This window comes from Paroedura picta, chromosome 2 (assembly GCF_049243985.1).
Source record: "Paroedura picta isolate Pp20150507F chromosome 2, Ppicta_v3.0, whole genome shotgun sequence".
NCBI lineage: Eukaryota > Metazoa > Chordata > Lepidosauria > Squamata > Gekkonidae > Paroedura > Paroedura picta.
Window position 1 is genome coordinate 111,040,284 of NC_135370.1, and position 25,199 is coordinate 111,065,482.

The 25,199-nt window shown below is 41.7% G+C and overlaps 1 long non-coding RNA gene across 1 annotated transcript in view; it reads left to right on the top strand.

Moving 5' to 3' along the window:
• Positions 1–784: 784 nt before the first annotated feature.
• LOC143828777 (uncharacterized) overlaps positions 785–25,199 on the top strand; it is a 35,416-nt gene continuing 11,001 nt past the window's right edge. Inside the window, exons 1-2 of the long non-coding RNA XR_013227871.1 lie at positions 785–875; positions 14,147–14,203. This is a non-coding gene — a long non-coding RNA (uncharacterized LOC143828777). The remainder of the gene's footprint in view (positions 876–14,146; positions 14,204–25,199) is intronic.

The window sequence follows — 25,199 nt, forward strand, 5'->3', positions numbered from 1 at the left end:
GAAGTGTACAGATAATTCAGCTGAGAGCAAGCAAGGAACCTCTTTATTATTTTAACAATTTTAAATGGTAAAAAGCCATTTTTAATTTGTGTAGGAGGAGGGAATAGACTCCAGCTCCAGGAAGAGAATACATATATGTGAGCAATGCTTGACACCAAGAGCAATTTGTACACACCACATACTATCAGATCATAGCTAGTGATGACTCTTACTGGCTACACGACAGATAGATATGGGACCTGATGGCATGGGCAGAATTTTCTGTTCCACCTCTGGGAGTACGTAAGCATGAAGTTCTCTTGTGTCTCACTATTCCTGGGTCTTCCTGGAACTGCTTCTGCCTTTCCAGTTGAGCATTAAAGTGCCATGAAAAGTTCTCATGAAAATATCTGAACAGTAGATAATTCCAAAGGGGTAGCTGTGTACACTTGTACTTCCATAAAGACTAACAACATTTTTAGCATACATATGGTCCACTTCTTCAGATGTAATGGGTAAATCCTCATGTATGTAGGAGAGGCATTTAGAGGCAACAGCGCATAAGAAAGAGAAACATTTCCCTGGAAGGAAATAGGATACATTTGTATCAGTAAAGTATTATAGAAATGAAGGACATTTTAGACTGGTTTGCAAAGGGATAAGGGCTCTGCAAATAACCCCCTGTTCCTCATTCTCTGTCACCATGATAGCTTGCCAGATAAGGAAGCTGCTGGCATGTTCTCTGCTGTGCTTCAGCTTCACCCTTGAGGATTGCTAGAGTACTGAAACCAGTTCAGTAGTTTGAAGCTACAAACCAGTATAGCATTTCTGTTCACAGGGAGGAACTATGGGGCAAAATTCTGGGGCCCTGGTCACCAAAGGATTCATCATGATGGGTAGGTCATGAGACTTGTTTTTGCATGATTTTTGAGTTGGACTAAACTGTATGAGAGGGATCCCTGAGGGAATCTTTGCTTGGGTACCAGAGTGGCTCTCAGCTTCCTTGCCTGACTGGTATAGCTCTTCATTCAGAACAACTTCTCAGACTGGTACAGTCTCCTCCGTGCTGTTCTCATTTGCACTTACCAGTCTTATGGCCTGTTTGCTTCCCAGCTTGACTCCCTGCCAGGGAGTACCTGGATGCCTCCAGACTGCCAGCCCCAACATATCCATCCCTGTAGCAAAATAACATGATAATGCATAATTTTCTAAAGTGCTGCCAAGTTCTGAACTGGATTTGGAATGTCCCAAATAATTGGGATTTCCAAATCTTGATTTTAATTTTGGCTCCCTTTAGTTAAAAGCTGTGCTCAGCTGTGATTTTCTCAGTTCGCTCCTAAGTTGGCTAAGACCTATGGTTGCTTTATTATGTCAAACATTATCCTTTAAAAGGGTTTATGATGGCACATGCTTGTTCTGTTTATACATGTTACAGAATGTATATGGTATGTGGCTAAAATTAGCTCCTAGCTATAGCAATATATCTTCCTACAGCTGGGGGAGACTGCATGATCCATGTGGTTGAAAACAAAGAACTGAAACTAGATGGCAGTATGGACTAGTCAATTCAAGGCACTCTACAATAAACCTTATGATGACTCATACTCCTTGGAGGAATTTTGATGGAAACATAACTTTGCATAAGTTTTGCATGTGTACCCGAATGCATGAGAAAAGACGCAACTCAGAGGACCAAAAGTTCATGTAGATTTATTTACTTAGACAAAACATTATGTGATTTCCTTCAACAAACAGTGGGGATGATAACAAGACTGGAAATGCAAATCCCAAGAAAGCTAACCAATAAAATGAACTATTGTATTCCTTATAATCACAATGTATTATTGCTAGTGTGTAAGAGATATAAGATACTTTAAGGGCTTGACTAATGATATGCCAGAGCTTTGCTTGTATTATGGCAGTTGTGCATTATCTACTTGCCATGTGTTAACAAGACATTGCTTTTAAGTTTTTGTCTGAGAACACCTGCATATTTGTTTCTAAGTTCAATATAAGGAGTTGGTCTTGACCTTTAAAGCCCATCAGAATCTGGGATCCCCAAATTCTTACTTGTGCACCACCTTTGTTCAGAGGAGCAGGGTCTTTTATTTATCTCTCCCACACTTGGTTCAGTTTGTCACTGCCCAGCTTTTTCAAAGGTGTCCCATCACTGAGGAATGGTCTGCCAGATTATGTGAGACAAATCCCCAGCCTTCTGACTTTTAGGAAACTGTACAGAAGAACTTTTAAAGACAGCTTGTGAAAACACTTAAGCACTGATGTTTGTCAACTGCTTTGGCTGACTAGCTGACTGAGAGCCAGCTTGGTGTAGAGAGCCAGCTAGGTGTAGTGGTTAGGAGTGGTGAGCCGGGTTCAATTTTACACTCCCCCACATGTAACGAGCTGAGTGACCTTGGGCTCTCCACAGCACTGAGAAAGCTGTTGAAGTTTGGGGGTCACCATCAACAGCCCTAAGACTATCTGATTAGGTAGTATGTTAATTGAATCTGGACAGCTCAGGACTTTATGGCTACCATGGCAACCATGAAAGTATTTTAGTTAACACTTGGCTCAAAATATATGGCAGTAGGGATGGGCATGAACAAGGAAAATGTGGTTTATGACAGTTTGAAGCATGCCTGGATGGTGAGATGTATGGTGAACATTTCAATTAAGTGGAGGCAGTCTGGAAACATATCCATTCATGAACTGCCATGCATTGCTTGAAAGTTCATGGAAAGTTTATGCCAGTAGACCTGCCATGAATATCAGTTTGCAAACCATGGAACAGCCTAAATTTGACATGAATTTTAGTTTGTGAGATGGTTTGTGCCCATCCCTATATAGCCAGTCATAACTTTCTGTTCTGGATGGGTAGAGGAGTTTGAAACCACACTATTAACGCATAGAGACCACTTCCTGGTTTAAACTTCTGGAAAGACAAATCCTCTTAAATGGGTAGGTCACTGATTGAAAGATTATCCCCCAAAGAATATTGAATAGCTTCCATAGGACATTAGTGAAGTTTCCTTGGTTGAACAAAGCAGTCCTGTGGACTCCCTTGACATCCTCTGTAATAGAGAGCTGAACCAGGGCCCTAAGTGTCTTCTCTGCAACTAAGTACCTACCTGGTTTGCTGGTTTTTAGGGGAGCTTACATAATGGAATGGAAGGGATGTTAGTTTAAGCAGTAATGGAAGAAGACTCAGAGTGAAGCCATACACTAGACACCCACTCCCATGATGGTGACAGTAACAAAGAAAGCTTATGGTTACAATTCTATGCATATTTCCCTGGGAATGTGTGAATTATTTCTGAGTAAACACCAATAGATTTGTGCTACATGTATACTTAAGCCAGTTTTGGATATGTGCTTACAATGACTGGAGTTTATAGATTTATGAGTTCTTTGTTCTGTGTCTGATGATCAGAGTCAGAAAACCAAATTCATTTGTAGAGATCAAGTAGTAAAACATTCTGATGAGACCACTGCTAACCTCGGGGAAGTGGCAAATTTTTGTTTGCAATCTGCATAAACTAGATGAAATTTCACCATTTACTTTTGCTTTCATATCTATTCATCATCTTTATCAAAACATTAACTGATAAAGCCAACATTGATACAATGTATCCATCATCAAGAAAGTATTGCTGCTGAGTTCTGCTGGGAATAATCAATTTATATTGCTTAACGACAGGCACAATTTTAAGAGGCCCACTCCTTTATGATAAAATTCTAATCTCCTTCATATCCTGTGATTCTGGTTTCACTTTTCTTTGAAGCAATTAGAAGGTCACAGTTGGTGTTGTTAAAATCTTTGGGTCAAATTCCTCAGCTTCAAGGCTCAATGCTTGTTTTATGTTCCATGCAAAGGTTGGTCATGGCAAATATATCAACTGCAGTGTGTGTGTGTGTGTGTGTGTGTGTGTGTGTGTGTGTGTGGAATCTCCCAGAAAATCAGCTCCTTAAAACATTTTAATTAATTAATCATCTGCCTTTTTAACAGATTAAACTAATCTATTGCATCAGCAATGTTTGTGTTTGGTAAATGTTTGAGACACTGCAGGAAAATTGTAAATTAACAAAGTAATAAAGGGTTAATGATAGTGATATACCTTACTGGGCAGTTGTAAGGATTACTGTGATGTGAATTGGTGTATTGTGAAGGGAACTCTGAAACAGCTATGTAGGAATATAAAAGTGCCAAAAAGATTCAAAAAGTGAGTGCTCTTCATGTTCAGCTGCATGTCTTAAAACTTGTTCTGAGCCACTGGGCCTTGCTGACTAACCTAATAACTGAATCCACAGATATCCTGTTTTTTCGCTATAGAAATGACAACTTCTGTGTCTGAACTTGATGACACCTACATTGTTTTTTTTAATACAGGTTATTATGTATAAAATTAGCAGTTCATAAACCAGCTTTTGAATTAGTGGAAGGAACATGATCATACTAACTGAAGATCAGCATAGAAGTATAGCCTGGATAACTTAACAGCTCTATATAGTTTTGTGGCACTGATCATCTTTTGATCTCTTACCAAAAAAGCAATATGGTTAAAGGTTATTTTGATTAGTTTGAAAGTGGCTTAATGGGGGAGGTGGACAAGGTTTCAGCTCATATGCAGCCAATAAGCTCTGACCCAAGAAGAAAATGAATCACCTGGGCCCATTCCGCACACATAGGATAATGCACATTCAGTGTGCTTTGGCAGCTGGATTTTCCTACGCAGAACAGGAAAATCTACTTCTAAAGTGCATTGAAAGTGCATTATCTATTGTGTGCAGAGTAGGCCCAGGACTATGCTTGCTATGGTAGGCAAGCTCCTGCCCTTCCCTTCATCCAAAGAGTGACTGAAATGTGGAATTCACTGCCAGACAATGTAGTGATAGTCACAGCAGAAACAGTTTTCAAAGGACAGGGCTTGCCATAAAGAATGCAGACAATTTACAACTACCTGCCCACCTACAGTGACTCCAATTCCATGTCCAAATGATCCCCCCCCCCCAAACCAGAATCCGTGGCCAGTTTGGCCTGGATTAAATATACCTCCCGACCCAAAAGTTGTAATTGACATTTCTCTGGAAATGCTAGAAAGGGCCAGAAGAGCCAAGTGTGGTCACAATCCCTTCTGCCCTGCCATGTACAATCTGCCTAAATTCACATGATCTGCACTTCTGCAAAGTGGCTATCTAGCCTCTGCTTTAAAACTTCCAAAGAAGGAGAACCCACTACCACCTGAGGAAGCCTGTTCTACTGAGGAACTACTTCGTCAGGAATGTCTTCTGGATGTTTAGCTGAAAATTCTTTTGAATTAATTTCAACCCATTGGTTATGGTCTGATCCTTTGGAGCAACAGAAAACAACTCTACTCCATCCTCTATCCCAACCTTATTTGCCCTCCCTGGGGGGTGTGCCACCAAATAGCACTCTGCTAATGAAGGCCAATCAGTTCAAATTGCATGAGGACAACTCCCTACTTCATTGGGCTCCTCTGGAAATATTCTAACAGGAGATAGCCCTCAGCCAGGAGTGACTGCCCTGGTAGTTTAGCCCCAATCAGGAGGGAGCCCTTGGCTAGGAAGGGCTAATAACAAGTTAGCTCTCTACCTCAAAATTCCTGCTGGCTTCAGAAGTTTGCTGGAGGCAGCCTCAGAGCATGCCCTGCTGACTGTAAGTTGCCCTGGTCTCTCAACTCAGAGGATATAGGGGAGGGGAAGACCGAGCTGCCTCCTGGGGCAGCCTCTGCTTGCCTTCTGGAGAGGGGGGGGGGGCTGTGGGATGTCCAGAAATGCCCCCCCTGCTGGCTGTCTCAGATCCAGGGAAGCCAGAAAAAACATGTATCCCAGGAATGTTTCCTCATGAGTAAATCATGGCCACTGCCCTGGGAATGTTTACTGATGAGTAAGTCATATGAGGTTTGCAATTTGTAATCTAAGAAGGTAGGAATGCTTTGAGGATAACCATCACAGGTAATAACAGGGAAAATAATGTTGGTGTGAGTGGGACTGGGAGATGTATACTTCCATAAGAAGTTGTATCTGCATATAGCTGGCAACTCAGCTGAAACATCTGTATGACCTCTTGTATCAGCTATACAAATATATATAAAAACATAGGGAACAATATAAAATCTTGCAGGACCTCACAGGCCTAAAGCCAAGAGGCAGAGTAGCAGCCTCCCAGCCCTGCAGTTGGAAACCTTCCTTTGATGTGGGCTTTCTGTTTCAACCTTGAAATACAGTTCAGAAAGATACCATGATCAATGGTACCAAAAGCCACTGAGAGGTCCAGGAGAATTAACAGGGTCACACTACCCCATCCATCTCCTAACCCAGGATGACCAAAGCCATTTCAGTCACATAAACCAGCCTGAAACCAGAGTGGAATGGATCCAAACCATATGCATCATTCAGGAAAGTTGGTCTGCTACCTAAAGTTCAGTGATCTTGCTCAAGAATGTTTGATACTGGATGGTAGTTATTCAGCTGTCATTAGTCTAGAGTAAGTTTCTAGGAGTGGACACACCACTGTCTATTTCAAGGCATTTTCCCGCCTTGGTTGTTAGCCAAGAAATTGGGCTTAACTCAATCACATTTGAGGAATACAGGAAAGAGCAAGCTTACTACAATTCCCAGCATCCTATCTCTTAAAGCAACGGGGGGAGAATATCTCCTGTTTCTCAGAACTTCAGCCAAAAGCTGCCTGGCTGGACAGAACACTACTACTAACAGCCTAGGCAATTGCCTATGACCACCTAGTGGGCAGACTGCTTCTGTGGTGTTGTGTCTAAACTGTACATAGTGCACAATCTTCACAATGCACAATGATTGGGGATACATACTATATAAATAAGAAGTGGAGATGTGTATCTGTTCCGTAATCTCATAACATTTGTCTTTTACATACCAAGTATATAGTAAATGTAAAATGACACCCAAATGACTTTACAAAAAAAAGTTTGCAACAAATTTGAAGCACTGGCTATTATGCAAGTAAGATATGTTGCTGAAGTTGCTATGACAATGATTAATTTTAGTTGCTTTCTCTTTTTAATCATAGAGGTTTATGGCAGGAAATAGTTAATATTTTGCATCCACAAATAACAGATTTGACAGTGTATGATTGATGGTGGATTCTGTACAGCCCAGGTGTTATTGTGTTTTTGAGCATGCAGTAGGAAAACTCTAGTTTTCTCAAGACTTGGCCAAGGAATGTCATATCTATGTTAAATATTTTGTGATGGAATTTGATAGGTTTTGAAACAGCAAGTTGATGGCTGCAAATCAGGTGGATTAAAATGGAAATTTTAAGAAAAGCCATGCTAATTTGCTTTGCTAAAAACACAGAAACATCAAATTTTCAACTTCAACATTTGAAAGGGCTATTTGGTGACATAAAATGAAGGGCACAATCCAACCAAAGTGAATTTCTGTTTTGATGTCCATTTGATGCTTCAATTTCTCTGTTGAAATGAATGTTGGATCAAGTCCCCTGTATGACTCTCAGTGGAATTATTTTTTTCAAATCACAAGCTATTATGCTTCAGTGCCAGAATGATTCTTTGAATCATTACTCCTTGGGGTAGGCATCACTCATGAGGGTATTTCCATTAAAGCTGTGCTTTGCAGATGCATTTGCAGGCATTGTCAGCAGCCTGTATTGCTTGGTGTTTAATATCATAGGCTGAAAGCCTGAAACCTCTTATTTACAGCAGTTGCTGAAATTCGAGGCCCTAATTTTGAAGCAGGAAGCTTTCCTTAATGGATAAAATAAAATCACATTTGTTGAACTTCTGCTTGTCCTACATATTTTGTTTCTGGCATTCTTTGAAAGTTTGTCTTTGCTTTTTGAACAGCATTATCTTACTCAGAAAAGATATTTGCTTATGTAGATATACATTTTTATTTCTATAATAATATATACTTGGAAGAGATTTATCTTTTAAAACCTTCTGCCTGGTATAGACTGAAGCCAAAAAGAAGCAACCTAGACTGTATAAGCAGGGGGATAGAATATCAGCCAAAAGAAAGATATATTATTACTCAATCAGGTATTGGCTGGGCCCCATCTGGAGTGCTATGGTGCAGTCCCAATGGAAAATATGCTAAAAGACCTTTGAAACCCTTTGGGACAGGTGCTTAGTGTACAATTGCATTCTCCCTCCCCCTTTAGAAAAACAAGCTCAAGGGTTTTGAAAAGATTATACAGAGGCACTAACTTATATGCGTACATTTTAAATTACATTCTTAAGACATCTAAACACCGCTGGCGGCGCTGCGGACTAAACAAAGCGCTAAGGGGTTCTGGGGCGGGATGTGTCCGTGATGAGGAAGGGTCCGGATTGGACCCTTCCTCTGGACAGACAATCGGAGGGACCAATCGGCAGGCACGAAGCGCCTGCCGATTGGTCCCTCTGATTCCCAGCACTAGTAACTGTGAGCTGCGCGCAGTGCGGCTTGCAGTTGCTCCCGGCCTGACGCCTCTCACCGCATCAGGCTGCCGCCCGAGGGAGCCCCTGGCAGCCGGGCGGAGCGCGGCTGCCGGGGGCTCCCTGCCCAGCGGCCTGACGCCCCAGAGAGCCGCCGCCCCAGAGAGCCGCCGCAGGGGGGACACGCAAAACTGTAAGTTTCTAGCGCCTGCTGTATTCGTCATACAGCGGGCTTTATTACGAGTCATAGATAAAAGGTTTTCCTAGTAGGAATAGTACTCTGTGAGGATATTTGTTTCACAGGCTGTAATCCACAAGTGGTCACCGTATTGGTGTTACTAGCATAGGTAGTCAATCCACTCCTCATTACTTCCCAGGTATAGTTTGGTTACTGAGGATGGAAGGATATTTGTAAGGCTCAATCCATGGAATGTGTCAAGCTCAGTTTTTCAGCATTTAGCTATTCTCTGTTTTTTACTGGCCACAGTGTTGTCAGATGTAGTTCTGTGGACCAGGTACTTTCTTGACTCTAAATATATAGGGTTTGCTGAGGCTGGGAACAGTCAGGAGACACAGCATGGCATCATATGACTAGGTTCTGCACTACACCCTTAATCTTGAGAGATTTACTATTAAATTGGCACATCAATAGTCTGTGATTTCAGCTGGCCCTGACCCCCTGTAACAGAGCAACAGAGCATTCTTCCCAATCCTCTTGAACTATTTACTTATTTGCTCCATTTACCACCTGCCTTTCTCATTGAGGCTCAAAGTGGATTGCTATATATATATATATATATATATATATATATATATATATATATATTTCAAAAACAGTCCAATTAGACAACATAAAGCATCCAGCAGGAGCCTCTTGTGGCGCAGAGTGGTAAGGCAGCCGCCTGAAAGCTTTGCCCCTGAGGTTGGGAGCTCGATCCCAGCAGCCGGCTCAAGGTTGACTCAGCCTTCCATCCTTCCGAGGTCGGTAAAATGAGTACCCAGCTTGCTGGGGGGTAAACGGTCATGACTGGGGAAGGCACTGGCAAACCACCCCGTATTGAGTCTGCCATGAAAACGCTAGAGGGCGTCACCCCAAGGGTCAGACATGACTCGGTGCTTGCACAGGGGATACCTTTACCTTTAAAGCATCCAGCAAGCAACACAGTATTCCTAGGATCACAGAATTAGAAAACAATGTAAATAGAAAACTGTGTAAGACATAACATACCATAAACATTGTAGAGAATGGGTCTTAAAGGTAAAAGATGTAGTAAAAACGATTGGGCCCTTCCAAGTTTACTCATTCTCAGCACTACACAATGCTATGCAGCCAAAAAGTTGGCTATGACCCCTCATCTTCTTCGCCGTGGAACAATATTCCCCAACCTGTGGGTCAAGACCCAAAAGTGGGTTGCGAAGCCGCTGAAAGTGGGTTGCAAGTCAGCCTTCCTTGATGGCGGCCCCTGTTCTTTCCACTGCTCTTGTTTGTATTTTGAAAACCAAAATGAATCTGAAAATGGTATCTTCTTCCATGTCATGGCTCAGTTGATATTTTTTTTCTTCATTGCACATAGCTGTTGATCAAGTAAAATGTGTTCTTATGGTTACTAGAGTGAGTTTCTTAGAATCATTGGGGGGATTAGAAAGCTCCATGGAGAAAGAGAGGCTGAAATGTAACCTCAAGATGCAAAGGCTATGTATGTTGAATGCCACTTCCTTAGAGTTGATAGTGAGGGAAGCTGTGAACTTTTTGTGGTGCTTTGTTGGTTTCTCAAAAGAATCTGGTTAGCTGCTGAAGAAAATAGAATGCTGAACTAGATGGGTGCCAAGATCATAGTTTGCTGAGGGTGGCAAAAAACTACATGCCAGCCATGGATAGTACACCATACTGAAAAGGTTGGTAACAGCTGCTAGTAACAGAGTAAGGGAGCTAGTGGCATTCTCTCTCACAGGGTTGGAATAGGCTGCTGCTGCTGCTGCCAACCCCTACTTTGCCTACAAGGGTGATGGCTGCTGGGAAAAGCTGTTGCTGCTGCATTCTCCTCCTTCTGGGGGGCACTGGCAGCAGCTGCTCCTAGTGGCCATCATTTCACTTGCTCCTAGTTGCCACCAGTACTGCATTCTGTTCAGGCCCATCCATCCTCGGCATATTCTACTGTCTGTGGTGGCAGCAACAGTGTCTTCATTTCTTTCTTCTCCTTCTCCATATTAAAAACGAGCCTGAGACAAAGGGTAAGGATGAAGATCATGTACCAGGACTGTACAGCCATGACTTTACACATCACTAAAAATATGTATCAATGTTGTGGGAAGAGTATAGATTTTGATTTCTAAGATAATTAATTGCCTGGCAGTGTGGTAAGCGGCCAATAAAGATGCAACACATTTCCTTGGCATCAAAAAGGCCACAACCTTATTAACTAACCCCTGAACTAGGGTTGGCCTAACATGAGGTAGGAGTGAACCCCATGCAGCCGTCCGGCTGCTAACCTGGGCTCAAGAGGCGCCCTGGGTCCTCCTTCCTCCCAGCCGGGAGGAAGGCTCCCTTGCCCCTGAATGCCCTCCCCTGGGAGGAGGTCGGTTAATGGTTGTCGGGCGTCCACCACATACAGCCATCCCTACCTCCTGGCCCCGAGCCCCTGACCTTCCCAGCCGGGTAAGGCTGCACTCGGTATTAGTTGGTCTCTTATTAAGACCCCCAACCCCAGGGTCCCAGTACACAAATGGGTCCCTGGCCAAACACTCCACCTCATGCCCCTATTCCACAGTTGTGACGAAAAATTCCAATGACTGGGCGGGGGGGGGGGGGTGACTGTCCTCTGGCTCTCTGTGCAGCAAAAGAGGCGAGCTCCGGCTCGTGGCACTTAAATACGGCACCCGAGGCCTGCTGCTTGCCGCATCATCGGGACGCGCTGGCTGTTCTCTGCGGGCCGACGCCTCAGCGTCCTTTTGCCCTGCCCCCTCCGCTGTGGCAACCACGGCTGCAGTTTACTCACAGCCATTCTTTTCTCATTCAGGCACCTTAATACCTTTATATTGTATACTGGATCTGGTATGAAGGGTCTTTCCAGACAATAACTGATGACAATTGGTACTACATAACTGATTGTCTTTTCTTTGGGCAATGTATTATGTTCAGCATTTTTCACCAGTACATTAAATGAACATGTACAATGGGAACTGTAGACACTCAGGTTGAAAAATGGATAAAATCTCAGAAATCAAGAATCTAAGTCCAAAACGATACTGAAAACCCTGTTTCTTTTGCACAAAATCAGCGAATACAAGATGTGTTTTACATCATGATGACTTGTACATGTGTTAGGAGCTATTGTCATATTAATTAATACATACAATTCAATGTTAAAAACTTTTTCTCAAAAAAATTAGTTCACGCAGTCATCTATGCAAACCTTATTCCACTCCCTACCACATGGATTCACTATAAAGACATATGAATACAGTTGTCAAGTGCCAAAGATTCAAATGTACAGATATCAAGTTGTGTACATGTATGTGTGAATATGCCATTCCGAAGAAACTCCTATCTTTTTTTCTATAAATACAATAAATAAATAGATTAATGTGGGAAGAATGTATTGCTTGATCAGATTAATATGTTTCTATAGCATTAACTTAGCTCAATGTATTAAATCTGACAGAACTTATTCTGTCAGTTTTAGAATGACACTGTGTGTATATATGTGATATAACTTTCAGACTACTCTCCCCTACCCCAACCTATTGTAATGAGATTTCCATCCTAATTGTCCAGAGCCAGGTGGTCTTCACTTAGAAGATCTGATATTGCACAAATGGCTGTGAGGTTCCTCTCTTATGAAAGTAGGCAATACATTCTTTTACTTTTGAATGAAGAAAACATTTGAGATACTTCATTATTCCTTTAGTTTTCTAAGAAAAATGCAGAGCATGTAATATATGTGCAGCACATAAAAGATACGGATGACTATATAATCACTACAGCTCCTGGGTGGATGGTTTGAGAGTTGCTTCAGGGTCATGTACACTCTCTTGAAAGGCTTATAGGCCTGCCTCTCCCATTATTCATTCTCTAATCATGGCATTATTCTCCAGGGGCATTTCTTGTTTGATGAATTTGTGCAGTATGTTTTCATCTGGAGTAAGTTTTTAATGCAAATTCCTATCTAGCCTGTGGGTCCTTCAACACAGGGAGTTCTTATGGTTGTGCAGATTTTTTCCCCCTTAAAGAAAATTCACTGAATTGAAATGTGGGAATAAAAGGGCTATACTCACATTGTTCATAGCCAGAGATAATCTGTTCAGCAGAAAACATCAGCTTGTTATTCAGTTCAGAGAACCTATTTTTATTGCATACCTATTTAAGAATACTCCTTTGGAGAATAATCACACTTTGTGTTTCTGTGGTGCTTTTTTACAGGATGGTCTCAAAGCTTACTTGCACAATGCTCATTAATGAACCCCCAAAACTCCCACACAGAGGGACAAAATTCTTAATAACCCCAGTTTCACAGATGGACACCATGACATACGCAGATCTTTGGAGATACTTGAGGGTCAGTGTGTGAGTCTAGGATAGTGCAGGAAATGAAGCATACAAATTCTGATGCCGAGGTTTCTGAAGAGGCCCATTGTTCATTGAACTGAATCCCCTTAAGAAAGCTAGTAGAATATAAAGGCAATGAAATATTATTACTGCTATAACACACAAAGCACAGCATTTTGCTATAATATTCTCTCTCACACACACACAGACATGAACACACACACACAGAGAGAGAGAGAGAGAGAGAGAGAGAACTTTTAGGTTACTAATATTTCAACTTTATACAGAGTAAATTGAGGCTGAGAAACAATAACTTAACCAACATCACTCAGAGAGCTCGTAAGTGACAAAAGACTGCCTCCTCTGTCTGTCAAATCAGATGTAATTTTTCTAAGTTTGAGCGCTTTGAGGATTATAGCTTCATTTTCTGTTGCCCCTTGTATATTTAATTGTTCCGCCCCCATGAATTTAAGGTAAAAGGTAAAGGTATCCCCTGTGCAAGCACCGAGTCATGTCTGACCCTTGGGGTGACGCCCTCTAGCATTTTCTTGGCAGACTCAATACGGGGTGGTTTGCCAGTGCCTTCCCCAGTCATGACCGTTTACCCCCCAGCAAGCTGGGTACTCATTTTACCGACCTCGGAAGGATGGAAGGCTGAGTCAACCTTGAGCCGGCTGCTGGGATTGAACTCCCAGCCTCATGGGCAAAGCTTTCAGATGGCTGCCTTACCACTCTGCGCCACAAGAGGCTCTTTGCGCCACAAGAGGCTCTTCCCCATGAATTTACTGGTTGTATAACACTTAATTTAAAAAAAATGGCTTGAGAAATTAAGCGTACAGATCTCAAAAGCAAGCTGCTTTCATTTAATATTTCTACAAGTTTGAAAAATATCTTTCCACCAGTATTACATCATAAGTAATGATGTCATAGGAAGTTCGAATTGTTTATAGAATTGTACATATTAAATGGTCATGTAAATGTCAAGATGTCATAACTGTAATGGAGCAACCTACATTTTGAATATTTTAGATGTGATCTGGACACATGTTCAACCATTTTCAAGAACTGAGATCTGAGAAATCTATTTAGCATTGTGTATTCTTACAGCAATGTAATTCAGTGTAGAATAAATTCACATGCACATGTCATTACAACATAATTTAATTAAAAATATTTTTTGTTTCTTTAGAGAATTCCCAGGATCACCTGGACCTGGCTGTCACAATTCAGCTTAGAATATAGTTTGGTAAGTCAAAGTAATTTATTGATTATCATAGACCAGTAGTCATAGTACTGATATAATACAAAAAGTATCCAATTTACAAATAAGAACAATCTAGTCATGTCATCCTGAACTATAACATTAAAATAGCATTAATAAGAATCACTAAAATGTGTTTAAAGTTTTATAAATAACCTCTTTCAGTCTGACCTGTCAAAAGCTAAAGTGGATTAATAGCCCATTTCCTTCTGATCACAGTAGCTAGTCAGGCAAATCTAGCAATAGTTGATGTAACAGTTTTTTCATATCTGATAGAAGAAGTTGTATATTGTACATTTGTACAAGACATGCTCTGTGGCCTCAATCTGGCCCTCTTTACAAATTCATACACAGCCTGCAGTTGGTAGCCTGTTGAATTTCTCCCTCAGATAGGCTGAGGGTGGAGCATTATACTGGAGGAGAGTAAAGGATCTTCTATATTCAGGGTTTGTAATATTGCTTAAGTATGGCATTGGATCAGCACTGATGAGTTGCTCTTTCCTAAAAAGAGGGTCCAATATTCTGTTAAAGTTGTGTTGCCTCTCTATCTCTGTTGCCCTTGTCTTAAGAAGTTCCTTTGCCTTGTCAAGTCAAGTCTTTATTATTACGGTACTAGACCAGTAGTCAAATTACAAGGTACATAAAAACATCCCAAGGCCAGAACAAGTTGGTAAGAGAGGATACAATAGCTCATCTTTTTAGTGAGTGCGATTCACCATGCTGTAGCATAAGTATCTATTATATATGTACAATTCATTTTATAACAAGTTTTGGGAAAGCTGTATAACTCCAGGAGCTTGACTAAGACTGATTATGCTTGGGCCGGGAAAGGTGGGCTAGCACCTGCATACCGGGGGGGGGGGGGGAATCCCCGCTAACAGATGATGCCAGCACCATCCAGTCCTCCTCCCAGTTCTGGCCCATGTTAGGGCCTTTGATAGCCCACGGGAAGGGAACACGGATTTTTCTGCATTCCCTGTCTTGCTGCAGTGCACTGGAGGATTTTTTCCCTTGTGCGTACATGGGTTGTGGCAGGACATGCTGCCCCACCGCTAGGAATAGGTGGCATCCCAGTGCAGCCACTGCCATGCATAATTGGTCTAAGATACATAAATACTATTATGTATTCATATTCACACCATCAGGCTATCAACAAGAAACTTCAGTATTTTAGGTTATGCTCCATTAGAGATCTGGGTTGAATCTGCTTTTAATCCTCTCCCAGCCCAAATAATTTCCTCCACTATGCACTGAATTCAATTTCCATTTTGATTTTGGGTGCTTTAAAATTTCCCTCTGCAACATGCATGATTGATCCACGGTGACCCTACCTTTCCCTTGCGATATTTGAAAAATTGCCTACCAGTATAACTGTAGATTTCTGCCTTTTGCAAAATAACTCCCTGCTCCATGCCTGCAACACAGACACAGTGAAGCAGTCTTCCCTGATTGGCCAGGGCGTCAGTTCAAAGACTTCCTGGATCCTGGTTGCAAAGCTACCCTCCCAAGTCTTATTATTTTTGCCATTTTAAAGTGACTGCGCTTCAGAAGCCCACACTTCTCTCAGCAAAGATTTGCCTCATTTTCTGAGATGCTGCTGCTGGCTCAGGAGTCAAAAGAGAACAAATAAAGCACTAATGCACTAATGCTGGCTGGACTTCACCTGACCCCTGCTAGTTCAGGAAAAGAAAAATAAAGCAGCTTCATGACTACCACTCACCTCCCCCCTCTGAGCTTACCCAATCAAATGCAGAAGGTTTTCTGTTTCAATTCATGGGGGGGGGGGGCGAGGAAGGAGGAAGACCTGGGTTCAAATTGATCTAAATTCAGCAGGACCGACAATGGAAAAAACAAAGGAAGTGCAGAATCCGCCCTGGAAAATGAAACTCTCTGATAATAGAAGAGCAAACATGCCTAGCCACTTTTTCTGATCTGTATCACAGATATACCTGTTTAAAAAATCACAGATGGAGCATCTTTTAAGACATATTGAAGGTGAGTTGAAAAACATTTCTCCCTTTTCCAGAATGAAGAGGAATCTAATTCTATAGTAGGTTCACTTTCAAGTCAGAGAGTTGGAATATGAATTTACCCACTATGGAACTTTTAAAACCACATACAGTACAGATATACCTCAGAAAAAGATACACTACAGAACTTTGCTTGGAAATCTCTATCATTAAATGTATATATGCTGCTATAAAATAATTTTCCACAAACTTGCACATACTTTTGTTTGAAGTTGCTCAATTGCTTTGAGTAACTGGAGATAAGAACTTAAGGAAATGCAGGGTGGCATTGTTATAAAATGCTTCAAAGAGAGATCCCCAATAAACAATGTTCTGTAAGCACATTGCTTCCAGACTCTCTGTTGCTAAGGCAAAAGAATTCTGAAGTAAATGGAAAACAAGAATGTAGCAGTTCACATTGCTTTCTTTAGGGGGAGGGAAGTCTTCTGAAAAATATGTTTAATTTCAAATAAGTCTTTGGGAAAGACTATAGGGCTTTCAACTTGGGGTAACAACTCAATGATAGAGAACATATTTTTGTTGTTTTTGTTAGGTGCGAAGTCGAAGATGAATCTATATATCTATATATCTAAATCTAAGATAGATAGATAGATAGATAGATAGATAGATAGATAGATAGATAGATAGATAGATAGATAGATAGATAGATAGATAGATAGATAGATAGATAGATAGATAGATAGGTAACATTGCAATCAGAATCAGGAAGAAGTTAACTACTAGACTCGGGAATTATAGAAAAGAAAAAGAAACTTCTGCCTAGCTTCACTTCTCAATGGGCAGTCAAATACAATGTGTGCTATGGTCTCAATTCTTCACATTCAAGTTCTTTCAGAATAGGGAATCCTTGAATAATTTTGCTATCAGTCTTTAGTAATCTTTTATCTCTTGGTCATCCAATGGCCCCCCAGACTTCCTGGCTGGTTTTCTGCTACTAATGTATTTGATTTAGTAAAAGTTGGTCTTTCTAAAAATTGCATTTTATTTGCCAAAGCCTATACTTCCTTTTATCTACCTTATACTCAGTTATACCTTTTGCAGTTATATTTTTCTTAACTTGTGGTATTATTTATTTATTTTTCATACTGCTGCTCTCGACCAGTTGGTCCATGGCCTCCCATATAAGTCACCCCCTCCCTTCTCCACCCACCAGGCTTCAACCAAAGCCTAGCAGAAGAGCTCCATCTTGCAGGTCCTGCAGAACTTATTTAGCTTTGCCAGGACCCTTAGCTCTTCCGGGAGCTCATTCCGCCAGGCAGGTGCCAGGGCTAGGTGAACCTCATGAGAGCCAGAGACCTCCAGACTGTTGGCAGCTTCAGAGTATAGCACTGTGCACAGGGCATAGGGGTTAAATGGTCTCTTAGGTACACCAGGCCCAGACCAACACCTTAAAGCTGGATATGGGTCCTCCAGAATGAGAACCCTAGTGAGAACCATAGGAGCTGCATTCTGCACCATCTGCAGTTTCTGGGTCAGGGATAAGGGTAAGTCCACATAGAGTGAGTTACAGAAGTCCAACCTGGAGATGACCAATGCCAGCTGGGCTACTCTGGTGACCTGGGTCTCCATGGTCCAACATCGCCCCCCCCCCCAGATTCCTGGCCATGAGTGCAATCTCTAGTTGCACACCATCCAGGGTGGGCAAGCGTGCTTCTTGATCAGGCCCTTTCCTATCAAACCACAATACCTCTGTCTTGGAGGGGTTGAGTTTCAGCCAGCTTTTCTTGAGCCAGATTGTCACCGTTTCTGTGTGTGTGTGGGAGAATCAGGTTAACTGTCCATCAATTGATAGAGCTGGGTGTCATCAGGGTACTGTTGACAACCCAGCCCAAAGCTCCAGACCAGCAGTGCCAGAGGGAACATAAAGATGTTACTGTGTCCTGTGGAACTCGACAGGGCCTCTTCTGCATGATGGATAAGCTGATGAAAACTCACTAAATACATTGTTGTTTTTCTGATCTCTGCACAGAAGAGTGAATTTACTCCAAAAAACAGATTTTGCTCTGCATGGTGAACTGCCTCTTCGGTGCTTTAAGCGTATTTTAAGCGTTGTTTCTGAAAGATGCTTTTCACCGATTCATTTCTCTCCTGCTTGCCTTAGATAGTCTATTAGTCATGCAGAGAGGCTCCTTTTTTATGCAGATTAGTGACTGCATTAGAGAACAAAGCGGAGTTGGTAAAACTACAGGGGGCAGGGCTATGAATTGTTTCATGCAGAGAGCATTGCAATATAGCTTTTCAACAGACTATATTCAATGCAGAACAACGATTGTAATATAATAAAGTGGTCTAAACTGGTTGTATTTTAAACTGTTTTATTTGGCTCCATGCAGAATACCTCAGGAGAGGTTGAACTATGTGACTGCTCTTACCCCACAGCGATACCCTGTGTATGGTTCCAGAGCCATTGAAGGGTTGTCCCCCAAATCCCAGACCCGGGATACATTTTATCTGAGCTTCCAGTCTTTAAATAATCTACAAGCTTCCGGAAGGAGTATGACCCTCCTTACCTTTGTTTTCAGTTTCTTCTTCACAATCTCCCTCATTTGAGAGAATTTACCCCCTGTAAAGTTAAATGTGGTTATTCCCTGTTCACATCTCTCTTGAGCATTACATAGGACCATGTCCTGGACTGCCTCTCCTTTGGTAGTTTCTGTGACTATCTGCTCTATGGCAAAGTCATTGAGAGTATCCAAAAACCAACTGCTTTCTCTGAACTGGAATATATATTGACCCAATCAATGCATGGGGAATTAAAATAATCAATTATGACCCAGTTATTTTATCTAGCTACTTTCCTTAATTCTTTTGCTGTTTTTAAATCATTCTCTAACCTTTGATCTGGTGGGTGATAACAAACCCTGAGAGGTAAGCTTCCTTCTGGGCACACTATTTCTACCCTTTGCGTTTCTGTAAGCAAATCTATTTCTCTTAAATTCTCATTTTTTCTGGATTACATATCCTCATTGACATACAGAGCCACTCTACCACTGACTCTTCCCTCCCTATCCTTCTGCTATGATTTGCATCCAAGAATCACTATATCACACTGATTATCCTCATCATACTAAGTTTCTGAAATGCCTATAATGTCGATGTTCTCCTTTGACACTAAGCATTTCAGCTCCTCCATTTTACCTTGGATATATCTAGCATTTGTATATAAACATCTACAATTTCTCAGACAGGTTTCTGAGTCACGAGTAATATTAGAACCACAAGACAATATGAGGAGGCTTTTAATTCATATAGGAACTGGTGAAAGTTTACAGGTGTGGGTATTGTGTGGAACCACTGCCGGAAATAATAGCACCTGACAGCTCACAATGTATGGTTCATTTACATGACTGGGCATCAGAAGATCTGGGGCATATGTTTGCTTTAAAGAATATGGAATACATTTTGGTCAAATGCTGAAATCTTCTCCATTGTTTTCTATGCTGGTGATAGTTAAAGCACACCTTTGCAAAATAGATTAGAATTCATAGAAGGCTTAGTAGAAGTAAGCAGTACAGAATGACAGACTACATGTGGTTAACTGCATAAGTCACATTTGTAGTAGGAATTTGTGTTTCATTGATTGGAGACATGATTATGTCTCCATTATGACTAACATGTTTGTGAATCAGAATGGCTGCTGCTGGCAGGTAATCTCTCTGAAACGGATTTTCTTATAAGAAAACCATTACCCATCCCATAAAGCTGGGGTCACCAATCTTTTTGAGCCTATGGGTAACTTTGGAATTCTGACACAGGGTCGTGGACACAAGAACAACATTTATTTATTTGATTGATCTCATTGGAACAGGCTTCCTAGGGAGGTGGTGGGCTCACCATCTTTGGACATTTTTAAACAGAGGCAGATAACCATATAACGGAGAGGCTGATTCTGTGAAGGTTCAAGGGGATGGCAGATTACAATGGATGAGAGATAGAGTTGTGAGTGCCCTGCATAGTGCTAGGGGTTGGACTAGATGACTCAGGAGGTCCCTTCCAACTCTATAATTCTATGATTTATATATTTGTTTTTGTTGACTGCCACTCCCAGCCCAGCTGGCTCATGGTGCTTTACAATAAAACTTTAAAATTTTCATAAAACCCAATACATATAAACCAATATTGGTGGTAAAAAACCAATCTACAAAATTCTCCTTTCCCAACCACTCACACCCTACCACAACAGTCACCATTGCCCCAGAGGGGTATCTACTGGCAATGTATAGTCTAGGAGCCTAAAGAGGGAGGGTCACGATCTTCTTGGTCTGGCCTCAACCATATGCCTGGCAGAAGTGCTCCATCTTACCTCTCATGGCTACTTAAAATGGCTGACTAGAAAATAGGGGTCCCCCTCCAGGAGATAATGTCCCTCTCAATGGGAGAATTTGTGGAGGTATTGACGCAGGCATATAGGTCTGCCGCTTAAGAAATCATCCTTGAATCCATGGGATCCCACTAACTACCACCTCATCTTGCATTTAGTGTTACTGGGGGAAATGATGGAAAGGGATGCTGTGGACCAAATATCAGCATTTCTGGATGAAGCTTGCATCTTAGATCCATCTCAGTTGGGTTTCTGGCCTGACCATGTGGTGGAAACAGTTTGGCTACCCTGATGGATGATTTCTCCTGCCAGCTGGATTGGGGTAGGCCAGCATTACTCATGTTGCTCTATCTCACTGCAGTGTTTGACATAGTTGACCATGAGCTCACTTCCTCACCAATGCTAGGATACAGGGGACAGTGCTCCAATGGCTGATCTCCTTTCTCCAGGGTTGCAGACAGAGGGTAGCAATTGGAGAGAGACAATTAACCCACTGCCAGCTCCCAAGTAGAGTGCCACAGGGGTTGGTCCTCTCTTCAATTTTATGGGGGGCCCACATTTGACCCATGCTCCGACAACTGTTCTGGCTTCCAGTTGAATTCTGGATCAGGTTTTGGTAATCACCTTTAAGGCCATACATGGTCTGGGCCTAGTGTACCTGAGGAATCACCTCTCTGCCTATGTTTCTCAAAAAGCCCTATGCTCAGCCAACTCCAACTGGCTGGTGGTCCCTCACCCCAAGTAAATACATATGGCCTCAACCAGGGCCATGCCATTCTGTCCTGGCCCCTACTTGATGGAATGAGCTCCCAGAGGAGATACGGGCCCTGCCAGAAGTAGCATAATTCTGCAAGGCCTGAAAAATGGAGCTCTCCCACCAAACATTTGGCTGAGGCAAATGAATTGACAACATCTATTTGGCCCTCCAGTACCCCCTCTTACCAGATATCCTCACTGGACACATTGTGGGACAATTCCAATCTAATCACTCTACTGGGTAATGGTCAAAATGTTAATGGTCAAATAGTAAATAATTAAATGTTTCATGCTGTTGATATTGTTATTGTTAATATTGATGCAGTTACTAAGTTTATGTATATCTGTCATATTAGATTTCATGTTCTCTGTAAAGCACCCTGAACCTCAAGGGAGGGTGGTATAAAAATGTAAAACCAAAATAAAGAAAAAAAAGTATTTGCAGCCCACAGCTATAAGTAGCTTGTTAATCTGCTTAAAGTTTTGAAACCCTGACTAGTTTTTCCTCAAATTCACTGTTGTATTGTCAGCAATGTAAGATAACATTCTGTCCAAATGGAGACAGTTGTCCTAAACCACACTGCAGAGCTGTTCTGCAATCACCTCACTGGTCTTTGTCATTACAGAAGTCAAGCAATCCTTCTTTTATTCCCTCAGTTACAGAAAAGTAACAAACAGTCACAGGAAAGAATTTCCTGTTTCCCTTGTCAGAGGCATCACATCCTACTGAGAAAAAGTGTGCAGTATCCTCTAGCAACAATTCTATGGATTTTGTTGCCAAAATGTTCCCTACAATGCTGGTAGCTTTTGTCCGTCCACAAGACATCTTTTTTTGCTATGCCAGAATCAGGCTACATTCTTGGCAGTGGTTTATTTGTGGAGTCTTGACTTGCATAACTTTGTCAGAGCATAACTCTGCAATACACTTCTACCACTTCAGCTGCAGTAATCTGATTCACTTGTGAGGAATCTGGTTTATCAAAGAAGATGGTCACTAGTGTTGTTGGTCTGTACTGTTTCTCCACCTGTTTGTGCTCCATACTTTTCACATGATTTACTAAGGTTATCTTTCCCCTAATAACACAAATGTCTGTGGTGTCACCAAATGCATTCTGCTGTTTCAAGTTACTTTATTTTTTTAATGAAGCCAGCTTTTGAACTAGCCATTCATCTTTATAAACTGCTAGGTATTTTTCTTTTTTGCTTTGCCACTGCCTGAAGGATTTTCTCCACTATCTAATGAATCACTTTCTTCTCAATTTTTTAATGGGAACCAACCCTGAGTACCACAGCAGATTCTCACCCCCTCACAGATAGCCTTTTATTTCTTATGGGTGGAGCCCACAAGAAAAACCTCATCACTTTGGTGGCTTTTTGACCACAGAAATACAGATGCAGAGAATGTTATTCATTTACTTCAAATATATTATATATTTCTCTCCAATGGGAACCTAAGGGGGCTTTCATCATTTTCTTCTCCATTCTTTCCTCACAAAAACTACACTGAGAAGTGGGTTAGGCTGAGAGTGTTTGACTGACTCAATAGTGCCTCACATTTCTCTGTGGCACGGTAGGGATTTGAAATTAGGTCTCCAGATGCTAGTTTGGCATCTTATTTTTCACATCTTAATATTTTCAAGCACCTGCCAATAAATCACAAATGAGCCATATTTGCCCCACCCTCACCCAAAAGCTGCTTTAGCATGGACGCTTGCTAGATAATATCACTTATTTCACAACAAATCTGGGCTTTCCCATTAAACATTGGAAGCCATTTCCAATCTTGTAATGCTCAGGTACTGCTCTTTTCTCAGGTCACGCACAATTGCAAACCTGAGGAGCTCTATCAGAGCCTAGGTAACTCTGTGACCAGGTATTTGTCAGCTGCATTTCTGTTGTCACACAAAAGAAGTTCGGAAATTTAAATTTGAAAATTTAAGATAATAATTCACACCCGAGGAAATTCTTATTGACCCTTGGAGATATCCTATCCATACTAGAGCATATTACATTATCTTCTTTTCTATGGATTTCACTGCTGTTCTGTTGGCATCAGATATTTGTTTTGTAGATTTGATCTGTCTCTCATAATTTCTAATTAGAAAACATGTATCCTTAATCCTCTGCTCCATTAATCTAGTTTTATAAGCTTCCAAGGAAGTCATTTAAAGGCTGCTTTAGGAAAGACACGCTCTATGACTGCTTCAGAGGGCATCCATGTTGGTCTTCAGTAGAAGAGTTGAGCTCAAGTACAGTGGCACTTTCCCCGCATTCATTCTTACCAATCTCCATTCAATTTGGGCCCAGACATAGTAAGAGATCTGCAACAAACAGTTTCCCCAAACCGAATCAGCCTTCAGTTGCTTTCGCCATCTGCATCTGCATGGGCTCCCCCTCCTTGGTGCTTCTTGATCACACCACCCCTCTCCCAGCTTATGGTGGGCTGCCAGGAAATTTAGCACTCACCGCACCACTTTAAAGCAACCTTGCACTTATCGGCCCCCGCCCTCCCTCCATAGAAAGATGTAAGGGCCCCGGGGCAGAATGAGCCTTTGAAATGCATGGCTAAGGACAAAGGGGGGGGGGGTTTGCAAGTGCCGCTGAGCTGGAACTTGGAGGAGCGATCACCAGGAAACTGAGTTTCCATTTAGACAAAGAATATATTATGCCCCAAGCCCCTTAAATAATTAAAAAGAAAGAAAAGGCTTCGTAAAATGTATGATCAGATTAGTGAGCACAGACTGGAGAGTAGCATAAAATGGCGAATAATGGAATGGTTTCAGTCTCTCAACAATCCCAAGCAAAGGATAGCCTTTTGTTTTTGAGTCCGCAACTTGACCAATCAGCAAGAGACAACTGTGCTACGTCACCATTGTAAACACGTTTACTGCACTGAAGAAAAGTGGTGGTGGTGGTGGGGGGGAGGAGTGCTAGTTAATCTGAAGCCGTGGACATCTACACTTTTATGTACTGGGCTTCCGGAGTGCTTTAGTCGGATATCCCGGAAAATAAGCGCTCCCTGATATTCCAATGAAAAGGTAGGGTCAATGCAGGTTGTGGCATGTAGGTTGCAGATGGAAAATTCCCATCGACCCAAATAAAATGGAAATCGATTTCTATGCAGATGGGAGGGATTTAATCGATCTGGGATTGCAATAAAAGCTTTGTGCAGATTCAGCCCTGCTCTGTATTTGACTAAAGGGAGGCAGTTGCCTTCCACTGATGCTGCCCGGAGCTCTTTTTCAGATTTCTTAGCATTCTGGAAAGAGAGAGACTGTACGGCAGTTGCTGAAGGCAGCTGCAGGCATTACAAAGAAGAAAATGCAGCAGCATCAGACTTGCCATTCCTGGTCTAACACACAAAGCTCAATCATTTCTCTCCACATGCAAATTATACACCACAAAAATACAGGATTTACAGGAAAATGCATGCACAGGTGGTAAGCAAAGGGTCTCTGTGCAAAAGAACTGATTTAATGTCATCAGCACAAGTTTTATGGCATAGGAAGCCTGGCTATAGGGTGGGAGTAGAAACAGGCTTGAAAGAAACAGTGATGCTGTGGCACATACTAGCAAGCAGTACACTGACTAATCCTCCAGAACACTTATTTGAATATTGTTTTGTATTTGGGAATCCGTTTCTTCTCCAAAAAATTAATCTTGGATCAGATCAGAAACTTATTCGCTAATTCAGTCTGATTCTGAAATAAGTGAATACAGATCACACTAAAACCTCCCCGGAGAGGTGCCTCTAGGCTGGTGCTGCAAGGGTCTTTTTTTTCTGCTTTGCTTCCAGTGTCTGTCAGTATCTAGAAGTATGGGGCCCAGTTAATCTGGAAAAGATGAGCTGAATTTCCATGAATGTCATTGTGCA